Below are 17,060 nucleotides of genomic sequence, written 5' to 3'. Positions count from 1 at the left end.
TGATGAGCACCGGCGGCGGGAGGAGCTGTCAGCGTCAGGGACCCAGCGGCACCAGTAGCGGCAGCAACGGTAACCCCCCGGCGTCAATGAAGGTCTGACAAGAAATGTCCCCCGCTCTCCAGTGAGAGCCTCCTCCTTTTACAGCGCCTCCGGGCGCGTGGTGACGGGAAGCGGCTGGGCTGGGCGTCGGCTCGCAATGCCTGCTGGGAGCTGCAGTTCCTCCCCACAGCGGCCGTGCAGGTGATGAGCACCGGCGGCGGGAGGAGCTGTCAGCGTCAGGGACCCAGCGGCACCAGTAGTGGCAGCAACGGTAACCCCCCGGCGTCAATGAAGGTCTGACAAGAAATGTCCCCCGCTCTCCAGTGAGAGCCTCCTCCTTTTAGAGCGCCTCCGGGCGTGTGGTGACGGGAAGCGGCTGGGCTGGGCGTCGGCTCGCAATGCCTGCTGGGAGCTGCAGTTCCTCCCCACAGCGCCCGTGCAGGTGATAAGCACCGGCGGCGGGAGGAGCTGTCAGCGTCAGGGACCCAGCGGCACCAGTAGCGGCAGCAACGGTAACCCCCCGGCGTCAATGAAGGTCTGACAAGAAAAGTCAGTATTGATCTGGATACAGATAAGTATTAGCGAGATGCAGAAATGATCTGGATACAGATAAGTATTAGCGAGATGCACCAATCACGAGGTGTGCACCTGAATCTGAGAATATTCGAACAAGATCCAGAATTTTGGGCTTCAGTTCTAAAACCAGTCTTCGACACAATTCTGCAAACGTGCACTGCCACTAACATCTACGCCCTGTCATTAATGATAGATGCTGCACTTGCAATTAGACAGCCCTTGTACATGTGCTTCATCGACTACAGCTCAGCGTTTGACTACATAAACAGAAATATTCTGTGGCAAAAACTAAAAAGGCTAAGTATTCCAACACTGCTTCTAAAACAACTCATTTTGCTGCATAGTAACACCTGGGTACAAGTAAAGTTGGGGGCTGGAGACCAGCTAACGAAAAAGATAAACACAACCTTAGGTTTAAAACAAGGTTGTGTGCTTGCCCCTATACTTTTTAACCTCTTCATGGCTGAGCTTTCAGTCCAACTCAATGGAAGCAACTCGCATGCCCTGAAGCTAGGAGGCCGTCAGCTATCCAATCTCCTATATGCAGGTGATCTGGTACTTATCAGCCGGACGCCTAATAGGACCTTCAGATATTGAATGGTGATGTCTATCAAGATATCTCCTTACTTCTCCACCAAATTTCGCGAGAGAAGTTATCACCGTAATTCAAAGCCCAGACGTCGTATCCCCTCAGTCCGTATAGCGCCTTAGCTCAAGTAATTCATATTACTTTACAGGGGAAGACAAATAAAGAGTATATAACACTCGTAAACCTTTATCTGCACCCACGCGATAAAACCAAGGGAATCAACAATTAAAGGAAGAACTGGTGAAAATGATAACAGAAAAGAAAGTAAACAGCTGGATAATCACAGGGGACTTTAATCTAAACATGCTCAGCAAAAGAGCTGGGGACACCCATTCAAAAGAGGATCCATTTGTATGGGAGGAAACACCTCAAGATAAGAACACAGATGGAAGACCTACAAAAACCGCAAAAAAGCTTTTGGCGTTTCTAGAGCAACTGGGCTCTCGTGCACTAAACGGTCGATTTCCTGGAGACCGCCCACAGACAGCAACATTCAACAACGCAGTAGCAAGGTCAACAATTGACTACACTTTCTGCTCCCGCAGTATGTTCTCAAAAGTAAGGGACTATCACATTGGGAGCATGGATTCTAGCGACTACTTTCCCCAGGAAATCACGGTAGAAGAGCCATCAACATGCAAATTACCCCCAGCAAATACACCGTGCTCAGAATTCAGCAATAATGAGAAAAGAGTAAAACGCAGAACCAACGATCCTGAAGGTCTCCTTTCCTTTGTGAAACAACTCCTGGAAAAAGCAGAATCAGCCAACCCAGATATAATGGGAGACTGAGAGGCATTTACAATAACCCTACGTAACAGCAATAGAGACACAAAGGGACATTCTCGAAACATGAGAATAACTTGCTCCCAAAATCAACGGTCAGGCTACAACCTATGGAACAACGCCGAACTAAAAAAGTTAAAAGCTTTGATAAATCACACAACACGGAGGCTGAATAAAGACCCCACAGCATTGCAAGAATTGAGGCAGCTGAAAGCCACCAGCAAAAAACTAATTTGGCAAAATAAAAAGGAAGCCGAAGAATCTCTTTGGGCTAGACTCCTGCATGACACCAAAAACAACAATAGCCCATAATTTTGGCAGAAGATTAATGCTCTGTCTAGTCCGCAAGGCCAGTGCATCAATTTCAACGTCACAGAAGAGGCTTGGAAAACTTATCTTGAATTATATTTTAATAAAGAACAGACCCCGAAATTTGCTTAACTAACCTTGTGTCCACCTTTGGAAAATCAATCACCCCAGTTTAACTCTAATGCAGAAATGGGAAAGGATCTCATAATTATTAACACACAAGTTCATAAAAGAATCTTAAAAGGCAGACGTGAGGGAGCTCCTGGCCCAAACGGGATCCTGCCCAAATTATTCAAACAAGATCCAGAATTTTGGGCTTCAGTTCTAAAACCAGTCTTCGACACAATTCTGCAAACGTGCACTGCCACTAACATCTACGCCCTGTCATTAATGATAGATGCTGCACTTGCAATTAGACAGCCCTTGTACATGTGCTTCATCGACTACAGCTCAGCGTTTGACTACATAAACAGAAATATTCTGTGGCAAAAACTAAAAAGGCTAAGTATTCCAACACTGCTTCTAAAACAACTCATTTTGCTGCATAGTAACACCTGGGTACAAGTAAAGTTGGGGGCTGGAGACCAGCTAACGAAAAAGATAAACACAACCTTAGGTTTAAAACAAGGTTGTGTGCTTGCCCCTATACTTTTTAACCTCTTCATGGCTGAGCTTTCAGTCCAACTCAATTGAAGCAACTCGCATGCCCTGAAGCTAGGAGGCCGTCAGCTATCCAATCTCCTATATGCAGGTGATCTGGTACTTATCAGCCGGACGCCTATAGGACTACAACACTTGCTTGACATCACATCTCAATACTCGGAGACCAACAAATTAAGTATTAATCAAGAAAAAACAAAAGGCATGTGTGTAAATTACCGGAAAACAAAAACAAAGTACAACTGGCACCTGGCAAAAGTCAAGCTGGAAGTTGTACAAAACTACAAATACTTGGGGGTCTTGATCGATAACAAAGGAAACTACAAAGCACAATGTGAGGCAATAAAAAAGAGGGGACTTACAACAGCGGTGTCACTAGGAAATCTGAAAAACATGACTGCTGGACCAAGCTTATTCCACCTGACCAGGGTGATACAGGCTAATTTAATTCCATCAATCACCTATGGAAGTGAAGCCATTAGAGGGAGAGACGCGGAAACATTGAAGGACATTATTTCAAGAGCTCTGAGAATAATATACGGGTTTCCTGGATATACATCTCCGGCGCAAATGAGGATTGAATTCGGGATGCAAAGACAAGAGCTGACCCGTAAAGGAGCTTTTGTTAAAACCTGGTATGAAATCAAAAAAGGGTAGCCTGAAACGTTAAACTACTACTTATGGAGGGAACTAGAAGCCTCAGAGATCTGCCCAGCTAGACACTTCTTAGGCAGTGCACTAGATCAGCTGGGGCTACAGCAACTCTGGAAATCGTCAGGGTCCATGGCAAGCTTAAAAAAAATCATAAACAACACTGTCAAAAATGAATCTATTATACAAGCCAGAGCGGTCTTGAAGAACGCGCATATGGCTAGCTTACTGTACAGTCCTACAGTAAAGCGACCCCTCAAGCATACCTCCTATCCAACTCCTCCAAAACCACCAAAGAGAAGTTTCTGAAATTTTGGTTAGGTTTATTGCCATCTGCTTATCATCTGCCGCCATGGTTACGCCCTCCAAAGGCAATTTGCCGTCCCTATGGGGAAGGAGAGGAGGACATAATTCACATCATAACCATACGCCTGGAACTGATGCAGGAGCGCCGGTCACTACTTAGACTAATTTTTAACAAGAATCAAATACCTTGTGCAGACAAGCGGTGCTCACAAGTTTCTCCAGTGAAGATATTCAACTAAGTTGCTGCCTGGTTAAATTTTTAACTGCGGCGGATCTCAGACTAAAATGGATACTGCCAGATCATCAAAGAAGTAGCACTGGAACCGGAATGGAGCCGGCACGCTATCCCATCATGTAATAGCCTTAACAGTGCTCTGTACACCAAGCACTAAGCATTTCTGCCCATCCAAGCCTCAAGGAATAAGCATCAACAGACTAACCTCAGCTTTTTTTGTGTTCAGAAATAAAAGTTGATGCAGCACCATGCACTTTAAACTGGTAACCACTCGTCCACACTCATTTTGCAGCCAAGATCCTGACCAGGGGGGCAATTCTACCTCAAGAACTGCTGCTAAATTCCAGCAAACAAAAAAGACAGTAACTGGACTATGGGTTATCAAGGCCGGAGGAGGGGAACCCTCTTGCAATTTTAAGTTTGTTCTTAACTGTGGCTATTAACCTTTTAAATTCATTTTTTACTATTTTATGAAAGATGGCCTACTTTTGCAAAGGTTTTAATTAACTGTACAATAAACATATATTCCTTAATTATGTAGCTAAGAAATGGCTTAGCCAGTAAAACTAGTACAGCTACAATACTCTGTGCACTATGCATGGAGACCTCTAATCAGCTACATAGCATTGATAAAGTCTTTTAAATACTTAGTTAGTACCTATGCAGTCTAGGAATTATTCTGTCTGTCCCATGCATTTCTCCATTCAACCATCCAGCACTATTTACGTATCTCTTTCAATAACTAAGCACTAACACATTTAGCATGCACACTCTTTGCAGCACCAAAATTACTCCAGTTATTAGTCATGTACTTAAGGAATGGCCTAGCCACTAACACAAATGCAGGTACAATATTTTGTACACTATGCATGCAGACCTCTAACCGGCTACATTCTATTAATACACTCTTTAAAATACCCAGTTAGTACCTATGCAGTGTCGGAATCGTCCAGTCTGTCCCATGCACTTCTTTAATCACTTATCTACAACTATCTACTTATCCTATTACTCAGCCAATACGTAAGCACTTATAAATGAAGTGTTCACTCTGTTTGCAGCACTGTCATCATTCCAGTTACAAGTGGTATTCTTATACAATGACCTAGGCACCAACAGAAGTACACATACAATATTCTGTGCATAATCCCTACAAATCTCAAAGCAGATACATACTATTGGTCCACTCCATTAAATACTGAAGTAGTGCCCATGCAGCGTAGGATACCTCCTGTCAGTCTCATGCAATTCTACAATCACCCATCCAGCACTATCTTCTTATTGTATCATTCTGCCAATACCTAAGCACTTATGGGGCAGATTTACAAGGACCCTGCGCTACCAGTACCTCACTTTTTGTAATGTAGTGATGGCGCCAGTCACTCCTTCATATTTACTAGGAGAGGAAAAGCCACCCGGCTTGGCTTTTCCTCTCCTTGTAAATACGACCCCTTCATGCCCAGCACTTTGCATTGAAGGGGCGTCCCATAGGTGTTACTGTGCGTGTCCCCACGCAACACCGATAGAAGAAAACACATCTCCATATTCATGGTCTGCGGAGCATGGTGCCATGCTACTTTGAGGGACAGACAAGCCATTTGTTGAAGTGTTAAAACGAATTTGTAAAAGGAGCAACATTTCTGGGTCTATGGCTCTGTGTGGAAATAGTGCCGCTATTCACGTTTGAAAAATGAGAAGATTACTATGATGGAAATACTTCCACTGAGTTAAGAAATCCGAGGGTGCAGCAGTGGGTCTCCCTACTGTCAAATCTTTGCATTAATGGAACGGAAAGGACTAAAAATACTACCTGTTGGTCATCCCAGGGTGCTGGGAACTCTTGGTGTGATAATTTGCGGGTCCTGATGAAGGTGGCCTCAGTGTCTTCTTATGCCACCGAAATGCGTTGACTGTGTCCTTTTTCAAACCTACTAATTAGTAGTAGCCCAATACCGGGCCACTGAGACTATAATCAGAGAAACGTGCATTTTGGGATAACCTTGTGGAGTTTTGGATGGGTTATAAATGGAATGTATATGTCGCATGAGGAAGACATGAGGAAGACAGTCACCTCACTGTAACGAGAGGAGCACCAGGAGGGCTCTCTCCGACTCTTTTAAGTAACCTTTTAAAAATCTCGTTCATTTTAATTTGTGTTGCACGCTATTTGTACCGCCATTTGTACCGACTGTAATTGTGCTTTGCACAAGCCCTACCTGTCCCTTAGACCCCCGTCCACCGCCAATTATTTGGTTTGAGTGGAGGGACGCAGGACTACACAAACGGGCCCCGGAAGTGACTCACGACTTCCGAGCCCTAACCAGCCAATCAGCTTGTGCTGATCCCGGCCCTCACACCTTAAAGGCAGATGCCTTTTAAGACGTGCAGCGGACGCGCGCAGTGGGTGCGCCTAAGGCAAGCCCGTCTGCGCCCGTCCGCGCCCGACCGGGCCCAGTGGCCACATACCCTGACAGTCCCTCGGCAGGCACCCTCACCTATAGCGCCCAAGCACTGCATAGCATGAGAGGACCCACGAGCTCCTACTGCCAGCACTCTCTTAAGCTGGCTAGCAACCCCCGTGGCTGCACGCTCTGCAACTTTGTGTTCCTCCCAAGCGGAGAGAAGGTCCCCCTTCTTAGCCCCTCCCCTAAATTCTTCTTATTAAACTACCGCTCCCTTCCTAAACACTCAGTGGAACTTGCTTTGTTAAAAGAAGACATCAAATCCGATGCAATGTTTCTCACTGAGACGTGGCTCCATGATGAAGCAGACCCTACCGTCCCTCAAAGCCTGCCACCTGGCTACCTGATCCAAAGAGCAGATCGAAAAACAGGAAGAGGGGGAGGGCTAGCAATCATTTTTAGAGACCATCTTCACTGTCGGTCCTCTACTGAGGATCTACCAGATTATGAAAACCTGAATTTCTCTCTAGAATTCTCACCCACCTGCACTGTTTCTGGCCTATTACTATACCACCCCCCAGGACCCCCTAGACAAATCCTCAAGGCCCTTCCCGCCGCTGTATCCAACCTCGCCCTTAACCCTGCAAACTACACGATTCTGGGAGACATTAACTTCCATCTCGATGACCCCTCGGATATGTCTACTGAGCTCCTTTCCTGCCTCTCAGCCTTTCAAATCACTCAGCCACCCACATAAAAGGGCATCTCCTGGACCCCATTCTGAGCAATGCACAGACCCTCCTGGTCGACCCCCCCATCCCCGACCACTTTCTAATCCCTATCACTTGGCACACACTAACCAGCATCCCCCCAAGTGCACCACCATGGTACAAGTAAAGAAATGGTCCAATCTCTCGACCAGTTCTTGGTCCAATCTATTGGAGAATACTGCACCGCCCCCTAGCCCAGATCCTGAAAAGGCAAATAACAGTTTCAACCTCTGGATTACTAACTCCCTGGACTCGCTTGCCCCGGAAAGGTCCATCCACAAAAATTCCACCCCAAAAACAGCACCCTGGTTCTCCACCAAACTAAGGGAGCTTAATCAAGCATGCAGGAAACTAGATAGGAGCTTTATATCTAACCCCAACGACAAGACAAAATTAACATATAAAAGTCTATCAGGAGTTAAAAGATGGAAATAAAAATCGCCCAATCCTCCTTCTACGAGGAGAAGATCCGCGCCGCAGATAATTACCCGAAGGAGATCTTCCGCATCGGCAAGTCCCTAGTCACCACTCCCCAAAAAATCCCCAATTCTAAGGAGGCCCCAGTGCGATGCAACAAGCTAGCCGAATACTTTCATCAAAAAATTGAACTGATTGCCCAATCCTTTTCTCCCTCACAGAATACCCTCACCGAACCCAACTTAAGGTGCCCCCATCCCAATACTATCTACCCCCTAGCAGAGTTCCCCCTGCTAGATGAGGCCGCATTAAAAGTACTTATGAATAAAGTTACTTCGGGCTCCCCTTTGGACCCCGCTCCCCCACAACACCTTTCCCTCATGTCAGACACCATATGCTCAGCCATTTTGGACATTGCCAATGCTTCCATCTCATCGGGTACAGTCCCCCCTGCCTGTAAATGTGCCCAGGTAAGGACCCTCTAGAAGAAACCAACCTGGACCCCTCTAATATGACCAACTATCGGCCCATATCCCTCCTACCCTGGCTTAGCAAACTGACCGAGTGACATATAAACTCCATGTTTGTGCAGAACTTAGAGTCCAACAAGTTGCTGCATGACTCACAATCAGGCTTTCGCCCGGGTATGGGGACGGTGACAGCCCTTCTGGCTGTAACTGAAGGAGCTCGGAGGCTCCTAGACCAGAGCGGTGCAGTAGTTATTGTCCTTTTTGATCTCAGTGCCGCTTTTGACACTGTTGATCATAATATCCTGCTGACCCGTCTTACAAGCCTGGGGATTGCCGGCTCGGCCCTTTCCTGACTACAGTCCTTCCTAAAAGACTGGTTCTTCCAGGTCTTTAAAGGGAATGCCTCCTCCAATCCCTGGCCGCTCAGCTGTGGGGTCCCCCAGGGCTCCTCCCTGAGCCCCACACTTTTTAACGCCTATATGGCTCCTTTAGTCGAGGTAGTACTCCCGGTCAGTATCCAGATCGTAACATACGCTGACGACACACTAGTGGTGTCCTTGAACAATCCAGAGGGTTCTTCCAGCTCCCTAAGTAACTGCCTGATGGCCTGCCCTCAGGACACCCCCACGCCGCAACAGCCCACCAGCTGCAGGCGCGTCTCTGCCTCAGCGCCTCAGGTCCCCTGACCTCGGTGCCCCCTCGCTACTGCTCGTTCTTCCTCCCGCTGCTCCCCTCTTCTGTGTCTCTCGTTCAAATTTCATTTGTTTTGCCCTCATTTGTATTGCTTTTTAGTCTTTTTCTGTCAGCAGGTCTGTGTTTTTACTGCTCCCTCGCGGCCCGCCCCTCTTTTCTTTCTGTGTCACCTTGCCCGCCCCGCTCCCACCTCCCAGCTGCTCCTCCCTCCAACTTGGCCTTATATGGAGCCCGCGCGTACGCGCAGTGGTCACGCGCAGTGGTCACGCGCAGCGGGCCCGCTGACTGTGCGCCGAAGGCGTGCCAAAGGCAAGCCCGTCTACGCCCGTCCGCGCCTGGACCGTGCCCAGTGTCACGACCCCTGGTCCCTGACGATGCCAGCGCACCCGAAGGACCTACAATGCCGCCACACTCCACACACTCAATGCCGGCCAGAACCCTGCCTGCTACCAAGTCGCCCCGAAATGCACCCAAGGACCCTTCACCTGCCAAGCCTGACAATTCACCTGCCTCCGGACCTGCACCGCACCCACGAAGCCGAACACCAGCAACAACCACCTCAAGTGCATCCTGCTCAACACCCGCTCCGTCCACAGGCACGCCGTGGAACTCTGGAACCTCCTCGACACAACATCACCAGACGTCGCCTTCCTCATGGAAACCTGGATGAACGCCTGCTCAGCGCCCGACATCGCCATCGCCATCCCGGACGGTTACAAGATCACCCGGAGGGACCGCGTCAACCAGACTGGAGGAGGCATCGCCATCGTACACAAGAACACCATCCACATCACGACCAGCTCCGACGACATCTTCACCGCCGCCGAACACCTCCACTTCCAGATACACACCGACCCCCAAGACCACACTCAGAGGCACCCTCATCTACAGACCCCCGGGACCACGCACACAATTCAGCGAAGCCATCACAGAATTCATCAGCCCGAACGCCCTCCCCTCCGCTGACTACATCCTCCTAGGAGACCTCAACTTCCACCTGGAGAACAACAAAGACTGCAAAACCACCACCCTGCTGGACAACCTCGCCAACCTCGGTCTCAAGCAACTGGTGAACACCCCTGCCCACTACACCGGCCACACGCTTGACACAGTCTTCTCCTCCAGCAAGTACATCTCCTTCAGCCACTCCACGGACTTCACTGGACTGACCACAGCTGCGTCCACTTCAGCTTCAGGAGAACCACGACCCACAACCACCCACAACAGGTTCCTCGCAGGAATTGGAACAAGATCACTGCCGACCAGCTCACCACCTCCCTCAGCCAGAACCCTCCTGCCAGCACAACGGACCCCAACGAAGCAGCCAACAACCTCACACAGTGGATCACCAACTGCGCAGACGACCTCGCACCACTGAAGTCCCCTCCCAGCAGACGCGGCAGCAAGAAAGCCTCTTGGTTCACCGACGAACTTAAGAACTCCAAGAAGAACTGCCGCACCCTCGAGAAAACCTGGTGCATCGACCAGACCACAGACAACATGACTGCCCTCAAGCACGCCACTCACAAACACCACCAGCTGATCCGCAACACCAAGAAGACAGCATTCAAAGAACGACTGGACAACAACGCCCACAACAGCAAGGAACTCTTCAGCATCGTCAAAGAGCTCTCCAACCCCAGCGCCGGAAACAATGACATCATGCCCTCACAAGACCTCTGCGACTCATACGCCTCGTTCTTCCACTACAAGATCGCCGAAATGCACAACAGCTTCGGCGCACCAACCACGCACCCAACCACCGAACCAACACCCCTCACCACCACCCTCAGCGCCTGGACCCCGGTCAGCACAGAAGACACCACCCGCACGATGAACACCATCCACTCCGGATCCCCAACCGACCCCTGCCCCACCACGTCTTCAACAAGGCCGACTCCATCATCACACCCCAACTCCGGGACATCATCAACGCCTCCTTAAACACCGCCACCTTCCCGGAAAGCTGGAAGCACGCCGAGCTGAGCGCCCTCCTGAAAAAACCAACAGCGGACCCCACCGACCTCAAGGACTTCCCCCATCTCGCTCCTCCCTTTTCCTGCCAAAGTCATTGAGAAGACCGTCAACAGACAGCTTGCCGCCTTCCTCGAGACAAACGGATCCCTCGACCACTCGCAGTCCGGCTTTCGAGCCAACCACAGCACCGAGACCGCCCTCATCGCAGCCACGGACGACATCAGATCCCTGCTCGACAACGGGGAAACAGAGGCCCTCATCCTCCTGGAACTCTCTGCAGCGTTCTACACTGCCTGCCACCGCACCCTAGTGCAGCACCTCAGCAACATCGGAATCCAAGAGAAGGCACTGGAGTGGATCATCTCGTTCCTCGCCGGAAGAACCCAGAGAGTCGGCCTCCCCCCGTTCAGATCCGAGGCCACCAAAGTCATCTGCGGCGTACCACAGGGATAATCGCTCAGCCCCACCCTCTTCCACACCTACATGAGCCCCGTCGCAGAAATTGCACGCCAACACAACCTCAACATCATCTCCTACGCCGACGACACCCAGCTGATTCTCTCCCTCACCAATGACCCAGCCACCGCCAGAACCAGCCTACACGAAGGGATGAAAGACGTTGCCAAGTGGATGAAGAACAGCCGCCTGAAACTGAACTCAGACAAGATAGAAGTCCTCATCCTGGGGTCATCGCCCTCCACCTGGGACGACTCCTGGTGGCCCCCTGCCCTGGGCACCACTCCCAAGCCAACGGACCACGCTCGTAACCTGGGCTTTATCCTGGACTCCTCCCTCTCGATGACCAGACAAGTCAACACCGTCTCATCATCGTGCTTCGACACCCTGCGCATGCTCCGAAAGATCTTCCGATGGATCCCCACCGAAACCAGGAAGACAGTCACTCAAGCACTCGTCACCAGCCGACTGGACTACAGAAACACCCTCTACGCCGGAACCACAGCCAAACTTCAGAAAAGACTCCAACACATTCAGAACGCCTCCGCACAACTCGTCCTGGACACCCCCCGTCACAGCCACATCTACCGCCACCTGAGAGACCTACACTGGCTCCCCGTCAGCAAGCGGATCACGTTCAGACTCCTCACCCATGCACACAAGGCTGTCCACGACCTGGGCCCCAAGTACCTCAACAACCGCCTGACCTTCTACACGCCCGCCCGCCAGCTACGGTCGACCAGCCACGCCCTTGCCGCCGTTCCACGCATCCGCAGAGCCACCGCAAGTGGAAGATCCTTCTCCTACCTGGCAGCCAAGACATGGAACTCCCTTCCCATCCACCTTTGGCTAACCCAGGACCACCTCTCCTTCAGGAAGCATCTCAAGACCTGGCTCTTCAAGCAGTAGCAGACCCCCCCCCAGCGCCTTGAGACCCTTCCGGGTGAGTAGCGCGCTATACAAATGTCATGATTGATTGATTGATTGATGGCAGTATCCGGCTGGATGAAACTGTCCCACCTTAAACTAAACGGTAACAAAACCGAATTGATGTTCTTGGGCAAACTGCCATCTCCCCTGCCCACCGACCTATGGCCTACCTGCCTCAGTCCAATGCCTGCCCCAAAGCAGCAGATAAAAAGCCTCAGCATTTGGCTCGACAGTTCTCTGAGCTTTAGCCATCAGGCTACAAAACTAGCGGCCACCTGCTTTGGCCTGATGAGGATGCTAAGAAAGGTCCTTCGTCTGCTCCCCTTCAACGCTAGGAGAATGATGGTGCAGGCAGTGATACTCTCCCGCCTAGATTACGGGAACACGCTATATCTGGGTGCTCCACAGGCAACCCTGCAAAAACTTCAAGTCATCCAGAACAGCGCAGCCCGCTTTCTGCTCCAAATCCCCCGGAGACAATCTGCAAAACCCACCCTCAGGTCGCTCCACTGGCTCCCCATCCAGGCCAGAATTCAATTCAAGTCCATGTGCCTGGCTCACAAAGCAATCTGGAAAACCGGTCCGGCCATTGCGCATTCCCTGGTCATCCCCCACCAGCCTTCTAGAAATCTCCGTTCTAGTTCAACCTTCTGCGCCACCACCAGGAAAGTCTGGCGGGCCAAATGGGGTGGACGCTCATTCTCCTTGAATGCCTCCATCCTCTGGAACTGGCTACCTCCCTTGCTACGCGCTGAGCCAAACCTGTTGGCTTTCCGCAAGCTCCTCAAAACCCACCTTTTCCGCAACACGTTCTAACTGTCTGCCTTCTACATGCGATCACAAGCGCTACGAGGCCTCAGGTTAGCAACGCGCTCTACAAAACTATTTCATTAATTCAAGAGAAATCGTAAATCTGGAGATGTGTGTGAATGCTGTACCATCCTAGAGTTGGTGTAGTAAGGCGCAATGAGGAGAATTGTTTTCATTTCTCCTCATTTTTTCCTGTTTTAAGGCATTCTGCATTCCACAGCATACATTGAAAGAGGAAAATGCCTTTACTGATTGTTTTTGTGCAGGAAGGTGTACCTTCCTGCAAAAAAACAATCTCCCCACGAGACAGACATCCTTGCACTATGGTGCAAGGGTGCCTCTGTCTCCGCAATACTTAACATTCCAAAAACAAAAATGAACAATGATGGTTGTATTGCGCAGCACAAACTGCATCCACTAACTACTCACCAAAGCATATTAGTTTCTTGCACTTCATGCAGTGCTGTTCAAAAAGGGTGAATTCTGGCCTAATGTCCGATGCAGGTGCTGCTGAGGATGTTCTAGATGTACTTGCTGCATCAGGTGAGGGGTTCAAAGCAGCTCGCCTTGATTCCTCCCAAGCAAGATTGAGATGATGTATGGTCCGGAGATGTTTATACATAGAAGCAGTGCCACAAGAGTATTTTTTTTCACTGCCTCTTGACAGGATTTGGTCACAAATTTTGCATGTCACCTTTCTTGCGTTTACTTTCTACTCTCCAGGTGGAAAAGTGAAGAATTTCCACACAACAGATTCCGGCCTCTGTGGACGTGGTGCATCCTTCAAAAATTCTTCTTCAGAAGATTCTTCCTCCTGCTGTTCCTGCTGTCCAGGTGCCATTTTTCTGATATTTTTTGAAAAACACCAAAAAAAACAAGGAAAAAGGAAAAAGTTATGAACCAAACAAATCTTTTTTTTAGGTCACATGGGAACCGCGCACCCTGCGCTCACAAAGCATGTGCCCAAAGCGTATAAAATATATTATTTTTATGAAAACCTTAGATAATCTATTGCCCTAATATGTATATTAAAGACACATACATATCGTGCACCCAGCTTGGCCCAGTACGTATATGACGTCACGTGGGACCCAGCAAGCGTCAGTACCGTAATGTGCATCTGTTGCGGACCGGTCGCATACCAGTCGCGCACACCACGTAACACTGGTCACTCACCACACGACTTTTCCAAAATTTCATCAGTGATGTCATCAGTGACGTCAATGACATGTCATGAATGATGTAATCTGCGACATCATTAACATTGCATTGCGGGCGCACGTGTTTTAGTTAGCTGAACTAACTATAACAGAGGAATTTCTATGGTTTTGTGCAAGTGAAAAGTCCAGCTAAGTATAAAACCCCTGAAACCTATGTTTTTTTCAGTGAATTTCTATGTTTTTTTAAATGCTGATTCCGAACTATAATGACTCTGAAACCTATGTTTTTTTGTGAATATATACATATATTACCTACTGGCGGTCGCCAGTAGGTATATATAGTTAGGATTTTTTCTCTATTGGATTTTTGAAAATTCTATGTCTAATAACTTTGGCGTTTGTGGACGGAATTGGCTGAAATTTTCAGGAAAATTGAACATTTTGTTTCTGAGCAGCCCCTAACAATTTGGGGGGGTTTCATCAAGGGGGGGCCGAGAAAAAAGGGGGGTCCCAAAACGCGTTTTTCCCATGTTAATTTCCATAGGGCGGTTGGCCTCACTTTTAGCTCGAATGGCTGAATGGATTTGCACGAAACTTGGCAAAATTGTAGGGACTGTTAGCCCGATGTGCCTTTGCTAGGTCTCAATATATGTGCTCCAGTGGATTTTGAGTAATTTAGGTTCAAAAAAAGATATATATCTGGGCGGAGCCTAACCACACATCTGATCTGATTGGCTGTCAGCACTTCATCCAAGAAGTGTTGGCAGCCATCTTGGGACCAATATACATGATAGCACCTCATTAAAAAACATTGTAGTTAATAGAGGGTTTTAGGACTTTAGTTACATTATAAATCATTTGTTGATGGTACCATACTCGTTTTAGGAATTGTGGTGGGTTCTAAGGTGATTTTACCATGTGAAAAAACCTTCTGCTGTGATATCATGAATATTGTTTGAAAGAAAACTAATATCTCATGATTTTCCCTCAGTGGTTTGGAAGGGGATCTATAAGCTAAACTGAAAGCATATTTTCTGTACATTCACATTATCTTTCTCAGTCATGTGAAAATGAAGTGTGACATTCTCAGTAAAACATGTACATCCAACAAGGACAGAGACTGTCAGTTGATTCCTTTGTGTTCTACTGCAGCCTCCTAGAGTGTTCTAAAGAACAACTAGAGCGCTAACAGTCCTACTTATTACAAAGGTATGGCACACCTGAAGCCATCTTGATTGGAATAAAGTGGTAACTCTTAAAACATTTAATTTAAAAAGAAACAACATGAGGGGGTATATTTTGCCATAGAAAGTATGATTAGTGCTGCAGAATGAAAAATTAGGGCACATTTTGAGTGACTTCTCAAATCCTTTTCTATTTCATTAAAACATTCTGACATGCAGTCTCCCAAAATGGCCACCAGAGACAAAAGAGCCCAAATGTAGCCCAAATATCACCCAGATGTAGCCCAAGTATAGCCCAATGACAGAATGTCCCAGAGTGTTCTAAAGAACAACTAGAGCGCTAACAGTCCTACTTATTACAAAGGTATAGCACACCTGGAGCCATCGTGATGGGAATAAAGTGGTAACTCTTAAAACATTTAATTTAAAAAGGAACAAAATGAGGGGGTATATTATGCAATAGAAGGTATTATTAGTGCTGCAGAAAGAAAAATTAGGGCACATTTTGAGTGACTTTTCAAATCCTCTTCTATTTCATTAAAAAATTCTGACATGCAGTCTCCCAAAATGGCCACCAGAGACAAAAGAGCCCAAATGTAGCCCAAATATCACCCAGATGTAGCCCAAGTATAGCCCAATGACAGAATGTCCCAGAGTGTTCTAAAGAACAACTAGAGCGCTAACAGTCCTACTTATTACAAAGGTATGGCACACCTGAAGCCATCTTGATTGGAATAAAGTGGTAACTCTTGAAACATTTAATTTAAAAAGGAACAAAATGAGGGGGTATATTTTGCCATATGAATTATGATTAGTGCTGCAGAAAGAAAAATTAGGGCACATTTTGAGTAACTTCTCAAACCCTCTTCAATTTCATTAAACAATTCTGACATACAGTCTCCCAAGATGGCCACCAGAGACAAAAGAGCCTAAATGTAGCCCAAATATCACCCAGATGTACCCCAAGTATAGCCCAATGAAAGAATGTCCCAGAGTGTTCTAAAGAACAACTAGAGCGCTAACAGTCTTACTTATGACAAAAGTATGGCACACCAGAAGCCATCTTGATTGGAATGAAGTGGTAAGTCTGAAAACACTCAATTTAAAAAGGAACAACATGAGGGGGTTAATTTTGCCATAGAAAGTATGATTAGTGCTTCAGAAAGAAAAATTAGGGATCATTTTGAGTGACTTCTCAAATCCTCTTCTATTTCATTAAAAAAATTCTGACATGCAGACTGAAACATGCACTTTGAATACCAGCAGCAGACGTCCCTGGTGAGCAGTAGCTTTACTACAGTGATCTAATGTGCAACTAGAGTGCTAACATTCAGAATTTATGGCAAATGTGTGACACATCTGAATGCCTTCTTGATGGAACCAAAGTAAACAAGCATTGAAAATGCAATAGATCTCGCCCTCGTTTAAGTTAAAGCCATTCTGTTTGTAATGAGGTGGCTTTTTAGCTTTGCTTTTATTAGTGTTTTTTCAACTTTCATGTAAATAACATGCATCTGTATGCATATAAGTATATGTATGCATGCATTTATGTTTGTATTTATATAGATATACAGATGATATATGTTTATATATGTATGTATATATATATATTCACTGAAAAAACCATAGGCTATAGACCATAT

Source organism: Lissotriton vulgaris, chromosome 1_1 (assembly GCF_964263255.1).
Source record: "Lissotriton vulgaris chromosome 1_1, aLisVul1.2, whole genome shotgun sequence".
Taxonomy (NCBI): domain Eukaryota; kingdom Metazoa; phylum Chordata; class Amphibia; order Caudata; family Salamandridae; genus Lissotriton; species Lissotriton vulgaris.
The sequence above is the reverse complement of the archived record's forward strand: the minus strand, read 5'-3'. Positions refer to the sequence as shown.